Source organism: Euphorbia lathyris, chromosome 6, assembly GCF_963576675.1.
Source record: "Euphorbia lathyris chromosome 6, ddEupLath1.1, whole genome shotgun sequence".
Taxonomy (NCBI): domain Eukaryota; kingdom Viridiplantae; phylum Streptophyta; class Magnoliopsida; order Malpighiales; family Euphorbiaceae; genus Euphorbia; species Euphorbia lathyris.
The window spans coordinates 45,696,502-45,711,298 of record NC_088915.1 but is presented as its reverse complement, the minus strand read 5'-3'; the positions used below and the strand labels follow the sequence as shown (position 1 = coordinate 45,711,298).

At 35.1% G+C, this 14,797-nt stretch overlaps 1 non-coding gene across 1 annotated transcript; it reads right to left on the bottom strand.

Annotated features, from left to right (window-relative positions):
* Nucleotides 1-12,344: 12,344 nt before the first annotated feature.
* On the bottom strand, nt 12,345-12,451 carry LOC136234344 (small nucleolar RNA R71). The gene has a single exon (XR_010691232.1). It is a non-coding gene; the product is annotated as a small nucleolar RNA R71 (small nucleolar RNA).
* Nucleotides 12,452-14,797: the final 2,346 nt, after the last annotated feature.

Sequence of the window (14,797 nt, the reverse complement as noted above, 5' to 3'; positions counted from 1 at the left end):
AAGAATCCTCTCCACCTCCTCCATCTCCTTCAACCTCCATTGAAGAACTTCTGAAGCTCCATCCACCGAGGATTATCCAAGGTCCGTCCTTAAGTCCTAGGAAGCTGGCTATAGGGTAGACAGGTTCCCTGATAGGGATTTTCTCATCTCTTTCATATACTTTTTTTTTATCCCTTGATACAGTCTATGAATCCTAGGCTAATTGTATCCCCGTAACAATGTTCATCACCATTAATAATATTTTAGCTCTTATTTTGTTCAATGATTTATTTGTTTAATCTTTGTCTTACGCTTTATTCGATTGGTTTAACTCATTCAAAAGTCCAAAAACCTAGTTGGCACATATTGTGAGCTGAATCTGACCTAGTTAGAGCCTAGGAGATTGACGACCTCTTAGTTGATTAAGCCCAAACTGCTGACCCTTAGACCTAGTTTCGGCCTTACAAGGGAATCACGCGCTAGGGTCTTCAGAAGGATAATTAGGGTTAATCGCCTCGAATACAAGTGACTTAGATTAGGTTTTTAATCAATTGACCTAATAATCTATCCTCATTATTATCATTTCACACCATGTTTCTTCAGGTAATTGCATTAGTGAAAGATCACCTAGGAGTAGTTTAACTTAATTAGGAGTAGAATAACTTAATTAGGAGTACTTTAACTTAATTAGGAATAGAATAACTTAGTTAGGAGTAGCGTAATTCAACTAGGAGCAGATTAACGTAAACAAAACAAATCAAAACCCTCCAAAGCCTAGATAACATCACCCGACCGAGTAGATCGGTACTTGCAGCAGTAAATCATGTGGATTCGATACCTGGACTTGTCCAGATTATTACTTAATAACGACGGGGTACACTTATCCTTTAGTGAGCCTTGCGGTGCGACGCCGTGAGGCTCATCAAGTTTTTGGCGCCGTTGTCGGGGATTTACTTTTTCATCAATATCGAACCAAAGGTCGAATAGTTAGTTTAGGCATTCTTTCTTTGAATATCCTTTGTTTATATCGTTTATACTTGTCTATATATAATTCTTTATAGTTGTTTATATACGATTCTTTCATACAAACTGTAATTAAAAAGGATTTGTTAGTTTAGGCACTTTTTGTGAATATTGTCTTTTTGTGAATATTTTTATGTGAATATTTGTTTTTAATTTTTATTGTTATTTCTAATGATTCTTCTTTTTTGAGAAAATGGTTAGAAACAATGGAAATAAGGAGTCTGTTACGCATTTGCTTAACTTCCTATCTACTCACGAAGATCAAACTAATGATTTATATGCCTCAATTAAAAATTTATGCATACAAAAAGGGATCCTAGTTGATTCAACCGCGGACGAATCAATTAAAGAACCCAATTTGGTAAGTCAGGTTGATATGGCAATATTTTTTTCCATTAACAATGAAAAACTGATCCCTAATTATGAGAAACCAAAAGTTTCAATATTAATTGAGGAATCAGTTGAAATTGGGCCTCTAGAGAAGAATCCAAAAATAGAAGAGTTCGGGTTTGCTCCATGCCCAGAAATTTTCATTCTCTTTGATCTACCTAGAGAATCAAAAAGGGAGCAAACTAAACTTTTTCATAATTTATTTAAATTTTATCTGTTGCTTTCATTAAAATTCCTTAAAACTGATAATCCGTTTTGCAGGTGCGGACTATTTATTCAGGAATTTGAATTCCTAACACGAATGTCAGCATACACCTAGGAAGGAATTCTATATCGAGCTCACCGACTATAATGTAGCGCTTCTTGGGAGGCAACCCAAGTTTGAATAAAACTTTTTACGTTTTTACTGTTTAATAAATTTTATAGATATGCTTTTAGGTTAGTTTAGTTCTTTAGATTTCTTTTGCATTTTTTTATTATTTTCAGTGTTCGGGTTTAAAAAAAATAAAAAAAATTCGGACCTTCTGCCTGCCAGCTCGTGTCGAGCTGGAAAAAAAAATTTCCGAAAAAATAAAATTATTTTTTTCCCACTACTTCCCTCCAGCTCGCCGAGTCACCTCGGTGAGCTGGAAAAAAAATCGAAAGAAAAAAATTTATGTCGTGTTGTTTTATTTTAGTTTGTTTTAGTATGTTATAATCCCAAAAACTGTACACTCTATCCGAAGTTAAAGTTTCGTTATTTGTTTCTGGGGACTGAGAATCGAATCTAAAATTGCATGACAACTAGTTTAGGTGTGGGACACAACCCTTGTATCTGTAAGCACATGAGCTAAAGATTGCATTTAGACCCTACTTTTGAAGAAAAACTAAAATCTTAGGTAGATAACTTAAGGATTGAATGCATGTGATATTAAATTTGAGCTTGGGGAGAATTAATAAGCACAAAATTGAAACCCAAAGAATTTTAAGTTGAATTTGAGCCTAAGAGCGAACATCAAAAAGCTCTTTTTCTTGAAATTTTTTTGTGAATGCTTTGACTTGTGGAAGATTATAGATTTTACACCTAATACTGAGTTGAACATGCATGCACTGATTTGAGATTATAAACGATGAATCAGCCTCATTAGAATTAACATTTTCTTTACCTTATTTTGTCTTTTTCATCTACTCTAGGAAGCCCCTTTGAGCATGTATTTTTGTAGTTTGTAGTTTTTCTTTCGTTCTAACCCTTATTTTTGCAAATTATCACTTAGTTTGTTACCTAACCCGAGTTTTTGCAAAGCTCACATTGAGCCTTTGTTTTCTTCTAGCGCTTTTTCTTTGTTTATGGCACTATAAGAGCAAGCCAAAAGGCTAAGAGGTGAATGAGCATCACTATTAAAAAAGAAAAAAAAAAGAGAAAAAGAAAAGAAAAGAGATGAACAAAAAGGGGAGAACTTCGTTCCCCAGTTCTTAAAGATCAAAATGTCTCAGAAAAGAAAAATAATGAATAAAAAGCTCAGTCACTTCATATTTGCTAAAGCCATTTTAACTTTGTTTTTCTAGCGCTAGAACTCCTACCCCTTGTTGTACCTTTAATTCTCTTCGAACCACATTACAACCCCAACTCGAGGCTGTTTTTGATATCATCGGAGTCATGTAGCATAGTAGAGGAACTCGGATGAACGTGAAAAGTCAACGTAATCCTAAGCAAGAACATAAGCCGAGAGTAAACACTTTAGCCACTAAAATTGTGTGAATTGAGTGAACTACCTATAGTGAGGTGTTTTACTTAGCTATCCTTTTAAGCTCATTTAATTGAACATGTATCCTTTCCTTAAGAATATGACCTGTGATAATTGAAATGCGATTTTTGGATATCGTGTCTCTACTTGTACTTCCGAATGCGTGTAATTACAGATGCTCGAAATTGTGTCAAGCACCTAGTAAAACCAGGAGGTTTCCTAGCTTGCTTGTGATTGCGGGTTTAGTTTTTTAGTTTACTTAGGGACAAGTAAAGTTTTAAGTGCGAGGAGGTTTGATAGGGGTCAAAAACCCCTATCTTTGGATACGGTTTTAGGACGGTTTTTAGCTTAGTTTTGCTACTAAGCGAGAAATTCTCGCATTTATATGCTTTTGTGTGAGTTAGTTAGAATTTGTATATGTTCTATTTACTTTTCGTGGTTCAGGCTCGTTTTCTGATCATTTTAGGCAAATACGGCCAAATTAGCATGTACGTTAAGTTTCAATTATCTTTTATGGCTAATTGGTCCGCCAAAAGTCACACCAAATGGAGTATTTACTCAAAACAAGCAATTGATGGGTCAATTTAGCCTCGGAACTAATGTTATTTGGAGTTTATGTGCGTGTGCAGGTTAAAACAGGAACGAGTTCGGGCAAAAGTTGCATTTCGAGACATCCAACAGTTGCACGAGGCGTTTTGGGCATTTTTGCTCATCAAAACTGGCCTTTTTAGGCCAGGTCGGCGAGCTGGCCCTGCTAGCCCAGTGAGCAGGCCCTTAAGGGGCCAGCTTTCATCGAGCTGGCCCTCAGCGGCCAGCTCGGCGAGTTGACCTGCGGGAATCAGTCAAAAGACTAATTCCTGGCACCACTAAGCCATGATCTGTCCCCACTCTTCCCACCTGCAAAGGAAACGAATTAGGTCAAAACGAGGGCCCAGACCGCGACTATAAATAGAACCATTAGTTTCAATTGTAAAATATCTTTCATTATTGTAATTTTCCTTAGCTTTCACCCTAGAAGAATCCTCTCCACCTCCTCCATCTCCTTCAACCTCCATTGAAGAACTTCTGAAGCTCCATCCACCGAGGATTATCCAAGGTCCATCCTTAAGTCCTAGGAAGCCGGCTGCAAGGTAGACAGGTTCCCTGAAAGGGATTTTCTCATCTCTTTCATACACTTTGTTTTTATCCCTTGATACAGTCTATGAATCTTAGGCTAATTGTATCCCCGTAACAATGTTCTTCACCATTAATAATATTTTAGCTCTTATTTTGTTCAATGATTTATTTGTTTAATCTTTGTCTTACGCTTTATTCGATTGGTTTAACTCATTCAAAAGTCCAAAAACCTAGTTGGCACATATTGTGAGCTGAATCTGACATAGTCAGAGCCTAAGAGATTGATGACCTCTTAGTTGATTAAGCCCAAATTGCTGACCTGTAGACCTAGTTTTGGCCTTACAAGGGAATCACGCGCTAGGGACTTCAGAAGGATAAGTAGGGTTAATCGCCTCGAATACAAGTGACTTAGATTAGGTTTTTAATCAATTGACCTAATAATCTATCCTCATTATTATCGTTTCACACCATGTTTCTTCAGGTAATTGCATAGAGTAGAATAACTTAATTAGGAGTAGTTTAACTTAATTAGGAATAGAATAACTTAGCTAGGAGTAGAGTAATTCAACTAGGAATAGATTAACGTAAACAAAACGAATCAAAACCCCCCAAAGCCTAGATAACATCACCCGACCGAGTAGATCGGTACTTGCAGCAGTAAATCCTGTGGATTCAATACCTGGACTTGTCCATGAGGCGCATCAAGAACCCATGGTTGATCAAAGAAAGCTTCGAAGAACTTAGAGAGAGAGAGATGTTTGCAGAAATATACATAGAGAGTAAGAGCACAAGATTTGTAGGCGTAAAGAGAAGAAGTGTGATTTTTTCCTCTTTTTATAGGCAAAATTAGGGCAGGTGAGAGGTCGGAGTCTAGAGATCAAAATTAGAGCCAATGATGGTCTAGTTTCTAACATTAATGCAGTGATGGTGCAAGCATTAGGTCATAGTTAATGATGAATTTGCTGTCATCTAGCTTCTAGGTTTATTAAGTGTGATAGCCCTAGAAGACGTGGCATGCATTTAGAGGAGACACATAGCAATCAAGCAAATTATCATTCATAAGCATACATTTATATAACTCAGAACTATTGAAGAGAATTGAACATACCCATTGATTCTCTCAGAGCGCAAAATTTCTCTCGTGCCAGAGGCTTGGTGAAGATATCAACAAGTTGTTCTTCTGAGGGTACATAGATCAATTTGATTTTTCCTTTAAGGAAATGATCTCTGATGAAGTGATGCCTTATGCTAACATGCTTCATCCTGCTGTGCTGGATTGGATTTTTGGATAAATCAATAGCACTTTTATTGTCACACATGACATCAATAGTCTTCATTTTGAGTCTAAAATCTTCTAGTTGTTGCTTGATCCAGAGGACTTGAGCAACACAACTTCCAGCAGCAATGCATTTAGCTTTTGTGGTTGACAGGGCTACTAAGGATTGCTTCTTACTAAACTAAGATACCAAGTTGCTTCCGAGAAAGTGACATCCTCCGGATGTACTTTTTCGTTTAAGCTTGTCCTGTCCATATTCATCATCCGTGTATCCCAGAAGAGTAAACTCTGAGGTATTGGGATACCAGAGACCTGCATTCATAAAACCTTGCAAATACCTAAGGATTCTTTTCACTTCTATGTAATAAGATTCCTTAGGGTTAGACTGATACCTAGCACAGTAGCATATTGAAAATTATGTATCTGGTCTACTAGTAGTTAAATAGAGTAAGGAGCCAATCATACCTCTATATAATTTACTGTCTACTGACTTACCTAACTCATCTACTGAAAGTACGGTGTCAATACTCATAAGTGTTGAGATTGCCTTGCAATTCTCCATGTCATGTTTCTTCAGTATCTCCTTGGCATATTTAGTCTAGCTAATGAAGATTCCATTTTTGCCTTGTTTAATTTGAAGTCCAAGAAAGAAGCTAAGTTCTCCAATCATGGACCTTTCAAACTCTGCTTGCATTTGCTTACTAAATTCTCTACAGAGTGGTTCATCAGTAGCACCAAAAATTATATCATCAACATATAATTATGCTAAAAGGGTATCTTTAACCTTCCTCTTGATAAACAAGGTTGTATCAGATTTGCCTCTAACATAGTTTCTAGTCACAAGAAAGCTAGTTAAGCGTTCATACAAAGCACGTGGTGTTTGTTTCAATCCATACATAGCCTTTTTTAGTTTATATACGTTGTAACACCCTTTTTTATAAAACCGTCAATTTCTTGAACAGTCATAAATTCCATTTAATATACTAACAAAACTCAAAAGCGTAGCAACATTTCATTTATAAGTGCATTCCAATTGGTTCAAATAAATGAATCCAAACGTTTAAAATTTACCAAAAGTACAGACAAGCTACTATTAGTAATATGAACCTAATTTACCAAAAGTACAGACAAGCTACTATTACCAAAAAGTACATTTCATTTATACTGGCTGATCCAAACGAACATCACGAAGCATTTAATGACATTAACCTGAAAAGAAAACTGGTGGAGAGTGGGGTGAGCTTGGGGGCTCAGTAAGATAGCTAACTATATACATAGTACCAGCACACGCGCATACAATTCAGTTTACATGCATTTAATATTTATTAGTTATCAAGCAAAAAATTCAATAATTAATATTATTATTAATTTATTCAAAGGGCCCTGCTTACTCTAGCCTAGTAATATCCAATGGTTGCTTGGCCAATAAAATCATATCCTGGGATACCCTGTCGTAACAAATACCTGGTATCCCGTCTTCTAGGTACCCTATCGTAACAAATACCCGGTACCTTAACACCCTGTCGTAACAAATACCTGGTGTTTATATTTCACGTGATCAAAATATTCATTTTTCTCATTTCAATTGCAACCATTGAATATACTATCCTAGTTTAAGCTTTTATTCTCATATCTCTTACATTTTCTAGAATCCAATTTACATTTACCACATATATATTTCTCATTCTCATGCCATCATCGTCAACGTCATCCTAAATATTTTCCTACCAACATGGTCATCATTAACGTATCGTATAGACATGTCAAACACATAGATCAAACCAATCACACAATTTATATCAATTAGTCAGTATAACAATAAACACACAATCAGAGTTACCGTATATTTGATCAACTACTCAATTCATTACAAGCATATCAATCAATTACAATAAACATACAAAACAAGTAAACAAAAAGCTACGTATATAATTAACCACTTACTTGATAATTTTCATTAGGAACTAAATATCAAATATTCTCCATCTATTCTTTTCTTGCTCCTTGCTTCCATTAAGAAAACAATTTCGTTTCTTCAAAACCCAAAACTAAATTATTTTGCATATTAATTTCAAGCGGCCACCCAAAAGAAAATTGGATTCCCTTTTTATATATGCATAAAATAAGGTTTAGTTAAAATAGGATTTCTGTTTGATTATAATCCAAAATCATTATATATATATAAAACTATTATTTATAATAACTAATTCTACTAGAGAAGTGATTCAATTTCGTATGGGAGATTATTTTATTACTATTTTGTAACCACTAGATAATTATAGTATACTAACAAGAATAATCAAATAAAATAATGCTAACAAGAATATCAATTAAGATAATGCTAACCTATAAAACATTTAAACATTTTTTTGAAATTACTTTCAAATAAGATCATGCTAACAAAAATAAGATAATGCTAACATATATAATATTTAAATATTCTTTTTAAAATTACTTATTATTTATTTATATTAGTCTAAACTAGAGGTACAAATTTATTTTACCACCCTAATTAATTTTTTTTATGATGGTACAATAAGAATTTATATGCATACCAATAATAAATGCCCGTATAAATTATTTTGCAGACGTTAGAGTTAATTATTTTGTGGGCGTTACATACGTGGTTCGGAAGCTTAGGGTCTTTAAAACTAGGAGGTTGAATTATATAAACCTCTTCATTTATAATCCCAATGAGGAATGCACTTTTAACATCCATTTGAAATAACTTAAAAGTTCATGTAACTTGCATAAGCACATAAGATACGAATAGCTTCTAACATTGCTAATGGAGCAAAAGTTTCTCCATAGTCAATACCTTCCTGCTGACTATATCCGTGTGCAACTAGTATGGCTTTGTTCCTTATCACGTTTCCTTTTTCATCTAACTTGTTTTAGAAGACCCATCTGGTTCTGACGGTTTCCTTATTCTTTGGAAGAGGGACTAAGTCCCATACATCATTTCTTCTAAACTGATCTAACTCTTCTTGCATAGAAATCATCCAGTATTCATCTCATTTAGCTTCTAGGAAGTTCTTTAGTTCTATACTTAATAAGAAGGCCATATTATTCAGAAGCCTTAGCTGGCTTTTGGTTCTCACCCCGTTCTGGACAGTATTTAAGATATTCTCCATAGAGTGACCTCTGGGAACTCTTACTTCTCTAGGGAGAGGATTGTCTTCTGTTGTGGGTGTTTCAACAATCTCTACAGGAGTAATTTTGCCAGTAAAAATAATCTCAGAGTCAATTTTACCTTCTAACATTCCAGTGGAAAGAGGCTCAGCAGTTTGAGTTTCTTAGTAGGTACTGAGGCTAGATCTTCATCATCCTTGTTGTTGCTGAGCTTACCTGCAGGGTCAGTCTCATCGAATTCCACATGTATTGATTCCTCAAGTACATGAGTTCTCTTATTGAAAATTCTATAGCTTTTGTTGTTTGTTGAGTATCCAAGAAAAATGGCTTCATCATCATTTGAATCAAACTTTGCAAGATTGCCCCTAGTATTTAAAATAAAGCATTTGCAACCAAAAGCTCTAAAGTATCCTATCTTAGGCTTTTTCCCTTTCCATAGTTCATAGGGAGTTTTCTTCAGTATAGGTCTAACTAAAGCCCTATTAAGAATGTAACACGTTGTGTTAATAGCTTCTCCCCAAAAATAATTCGGAAGTTTATTTTCGCTCAGCATTGTCCTAGCCATTTCAATTGACATTCTATTATTCCTTTCAACTATCCCATTTTGTTAAGGAGTTATAGGAGCAGAGAAGTTATGGCCAATGCCTCTAGTATCACAAAATTCATCAAACATTTGGTTTTTGAATTCTCCACTGTTATCACTTCTGATATGAGCGATTTTTAAGTCCTTTTCATTCTTAATTCTTTTATAGAGGGTTGAGAACATCTCGAAAGTTTCATCCTTGCTACTGAGCAAGATGACCTATGTATATCGAGAAAAGTCATCCACTACAACAAGTGTAAATCTTCTTCTGCCCAAGCTCAGAGGTTATACGTGCCCAAAAAGAACTAAGTGTAGTAGTTCCAGATGACGTTTGGTTGACACAGCTTGACAAGCATTGCACAATTGAACTTTTTTTTTCAAATTTCAGAGTTGGCAGTCCTTCAACTAATTGTTTTCTTGCTAATTTGGCCAGAAGGTCCATGCTCACATGACCAAGTCTTCTATGCCATAGCCATGAATTTTCTTCCTTTGAGACAAGACAGATTTCTTTTGAAAACTTATTTTCTAAATTAAGCATAAGAACATTGTCTATCCTAGGAGCAGTAAGGATTATAGAGCTTGTCTTACTGTCTATGATTTGACATCCAGAGGCATCGAAGGTAACCTTTTTGTGTTTGACACAAAGCTAAGTCACGCTCATTAGGTTGAACTTCAGACCTCTTACTAGGGAGACTTCATCAATAGTAGGGTTGGTTTCGATGGATCCAGAGCCTACTATTCTTCCTTTCTTGTTATCTCCAAAACTTATAGTACCACCTCTTTTACGTTCAAGTGTGATGAATTGAGTTTCACCACCAGTCATATGCCTTGAGCATGCGCTGTCAACATACCTGTTAAGCCCAAAATATACCTAAAATATCATTAATATTTACATCATTTTTATTACAAATTTATGTTGTTTATATCTGTTTAGATTACTTTTACTCTCGAATATCTTTCTTTCTTGCAAGGTACCAAAATATTTGGTAAAATCCAAATAGGAACGAAAAAGGATCAAAAACAGAAGAAAAACCCTACAAAAGGAGTCAAAGACGACGTAAATCGAAAACCCAAGTCGAGGACACGAACGAAAGCAAAGAAGTGAGAAAACTCACCGTGCCGCGACAGTGAATCCCCAACCCGCGGCCGCGACACGCGTGGTTTAGCCATTTCTCCCCTTCGTCCAACGATCAACTTAATGCTACGTCATTCACGGCCGATGATTCCTATCCTCGGTAAGTGCAGAAATTTTGCCAAATGCATTTAACACATGCTGAAATCCAAGAAACGCGTTCATTCAAGTGGATAAAGACGTCCTTTCACAACGGACACAACTCTTAACCAACGGATACATCACTTCAAACAAAATCCTTCAACATATATAAATAAAGAGTTGATGTTGAGAAAAAAATGCAATGAAATGTTATAATATAGATATAGAATCAGAGCGTAGAACTTATGTCTAAGTTCTAAGTAAAAACATTTCGAGAGTTAGAAATTAGATTATGTACAAAACAAGATGAGGTACACATATTGTTTATAGTTTAATTACAACTCAGTAGCATTTAGACATTGTTCCAGTTTTAGTTTGCATCATGGTAGTGGCCGACCGAATCCCTATTACGAAGTTACAGCGAGAAGATTGAGTAGAGTGTTCGCCCCTGAGCCTGACAACCTCTAAGGAAACCCAAGGAAAGGAACCGATCAAGCCGTTCACTTGCACGCCCTCGAAGAACTCGATGCTCCATGTTCTCTGTAAACTTGTATCAATTTATATTTCATCTAATAAAGTCTGTTCTATTCGACAAATCGTTATGCAGCACTTATGGTAACCAATCCAATATAAGTGAGGCTGGTGTTTTCATTAATACGCGGTTGAATTCAAAATCATTACAAGGAAACTTTGTTGAACACTTAGGCAAATTATCATCTCGAAAGAGTTTTAATTTGAGTAAGGGCAACTATCCCGAAAGGGTTTTGTCGCGTTCAAAGCCAATTAATTAGAGGTTCCGTCATTTATTTCAACATCATAATTGATACAAAGTTTAAGTTGTTTTCTTTGCTTAATGCAAATGAATACATTCATTGTTTTTCTAAAAAGTTCTAAATGTTCATGTTTTGTAAAATTCATCCTTAAATCAGAAGATCTTTCTAACAATCGATTTATTCTAAATATAAAATCTTATTCCAGCATTTTTCAAGTATTCAAAGTTCATAAACTCAATTAAACAATTATTTTTCCTAAATTCAATTAGACAAATTTCACTTTTCATTTACAATTAATAATAAATCTAACAAGTTCGAAATTAATAAATTCAAAAATAAGTTTTTCGTTAAAAAACGTATCCCTGTGGGATCGATATTTTTATTACTACAAGCGAAACCGTGCACTTGCGGAAATCGCTCAACAAGTTTTTGGCGCCGTTGCCGGGGATACGCCAAAATTTTTGACAAAATTTTTATTTTTCGTATTTTATTTTCGAATCTAGGTTTACACATTATTTTTATACAATTTTTATATTTTATTTATTTATCAGTTTATATAACATATTTGTTTTCAATTTTGTTTTGAAGGTAGTTTGGCTCGTGTAACCATTTCAAGTTCATGCGCAGTTCGCGAAATTCGGGCACGCCACCAGACCCTTTTGATCCAGAAATTGAAAGAACACTTAAGAAAAACAAGAAAAACAACAAAAACAAAGACAAAACACCCATAAAAACCAAAAAAATCCAGCCAGAAAATATGGCCGATCCACCGACACTTATGGATTATGCTAGGCCAGGAATGGCCGGTGTAACTAATAGTGTAGTTAGATCCCGTATAAACGCAAATCAATTTGAAATTAAGCCTGCTTTGCTTAATATGTTGCAAAACAACGTAACGTTTTATGGACTACCTAACGAAAACCCTAATGCACATTTGACAAATTTCTTAGAAATTTGTGATACTTTGAAAATTACTGATGTAACAGCCGAAGCAATCAAACTTCGCCTCTTTCCTTTCACTTTGAAGGATAAGGCAAAAATTTGGTTAACTTCTATGCCTGCTGCAACATTTGAAACTTGGGACCAATTAGCCCAAGCGTTTTTATCAAAATATTTTCCTTTAGCAAAAACCGCAAGAGTCATCAAAGAATTGACATCTTTTACACAAAATGATAATGAAACTCTTTATGAAGCTTGGGAACGTTTTAAAGAACTTCAACGTTTATGCCCACACCACCAACTGCCAGATGCACTTTTAATGCAGACATTCTATAATGGATTAAATCCTACAACTAGATGTTCATTAGATGCTATGTCTGGAGGTTTATTTATGAAGAAGACGTCCGCCCAAGCAAGAGAACTTTTGGAGGAAATGGCAATCAACAGCAGTATGTGGCCCGTAGAGCGTGGACATATACCAACGGCGAAACCATCATCCTCAGGTACATCATCGGCTAAAGGTATAATGAATCTTGATCCAGTAGCAATGTTACAAGCCCAATTTTCTGCCTTATCGCACAAAATTGATAAGTTTATGGCACCATGCGATCCTAATGATTCAATCCAGAGAGACATTGATTACGAAGGTATGAATGAGATAGAACAGGTAAATTTTGTCCAAGGACAAAACCAAACTACTAATCCTTATTCTAATACTTATAATCCTGGATGGAGAAATCATCCTAACTTTAATTGGAAAGATAGTAATAATAATAATAATGCAAATGCTAATCAATATCGTGTAAATAATTATCAAAATCAAACAAGAGATACGATTAGCACTTTATCTTCAAAAATCGACAAATTTATAGATGCTATGAATGGAAAGGTAAGTAATCAAGACGATGGTTTTAAACGGATCGAAAGTAAATTCGATCAGCTTATCAAAAACCAATCATCTAGCATCCATAATTTGGAGGTTCAAATTGGACAACTTGCTAAATCAATTCCATCCCGCAAAGAGGGAAGTCTTCCCAGCCAAACGGAAGAAAATCCGAAAGAGCATGTTAAGGCTATCACTCTTCGCTCGGGGAAAAACTACTTAGGTCCGGAAATGCCCGGAAATTCAACTTTACCTGGAAATGATTTACCAAAATCCAAAGAAGATACGTTAAAACAAAAAGATACACCAATTGATTCTAGTACGAAACCCTTTGTACCAAAACCACCTTTTCCACACAGGGTCCGAAATAAGGACCATGATAAACAACTTTTATCATTTTTAGATAAACTTAAAAATTTGCATATAAATTTAACATTAATGGATGCAATTACGCAAATTCCTAACTATGGAAAATTCTTGAAAGATTTAATTTCAAAAAAAATTAGTTGGGAAGGAATTTCATCCATTTCACTTACTGAAGATTGTAGTTCGATAGTATCAAGCAAATTACCTACTAAACTCAAAGATCCCGGATGCTTTACCATTCCGTGTAAATTGGGAAATATGGAATTCCCAAGTTGTCTTTGTGATTTAGGAGCTAGTATAAACTTGATGCCATTGTCTATTTTTGAAAAATTAGGTTTAGAAGAAGACATCAAACGTACCAATATGGTTTTGCAATTAGCGGATCAATCCACTAAAAGACCATATGGAATAATTGAAGACGTTTTAGTAAAAGTTGACAAATTTATTTTTCCTACTGATTTTGTTATCTTAGATTTTGCTTATGATGCTAATTGTCCGCTAATATTTGGTAGACCATTCATGAACACGGGACGTGCTCTAGTTGATGTGTCGGAAGGAAAAGTAGTTTTACGAATAGGTGACGATAAGATCGAGTTCGATATGAATCAAGCGATGAAATATCCTATGGAGGATTTCGCTTGTATGAAGCTTGATTTAGTTGAAGAATGTGTTAATGACATTGTTCAAAGAGAAGAAATAATAGAACCTATAATGGGTGAAGAATTAGAAGATAAGGACCCTGAGCCTTTGATTCGAGAAGATGGACCAGTTCCGCCTTCAGTAGTAGTTCCACCTAAATTAGAACTTAAAGAATTACCAAACCATCTGAGATACGCTTTCCTAGGCGGAAGTGATACTCTACCTATAATCATCTCTAACAAATTAACAGAAAATCAAGAAGAAAAATTAAAAGAAGTTGTTAGAAATAGAATAGGAAGTATGGGATGGCAGATTTCAGATTTAAAAGGAATTAATCCTAGTATTGTAATGCATAGGATTCACTTAGAAGAAGACAAGCCACCTAAAGCGGATAGACAAAGACGTTTAAATCCGAACATGAAAGAAGTAGTCAAAAATGAGATTACTAAACTTTTAGACAATGGAATCATTTATCCTATTTCGGATAGTGAATGGGTTAGTCCAATCCATTGTGTACCCAAAAAGGGAGGCATAACTGTAGTAAGGAATGATGAAGGTGAATTAATACCTACGAGAACCACCACTGGTTGGAGGGTTTGTATAGATTATAGGAACCTAAATAAGGCAACTAGGAAAGATCATTTTCCTTTACCTTTCATCGATCAAATGATCGAAAGGATAGCCGGTCATGCATTTTATTGTTTTCTTGATGGTTATTCCGGATTCTTTCAAATATATATTTACCCGGATGACCAAGATAA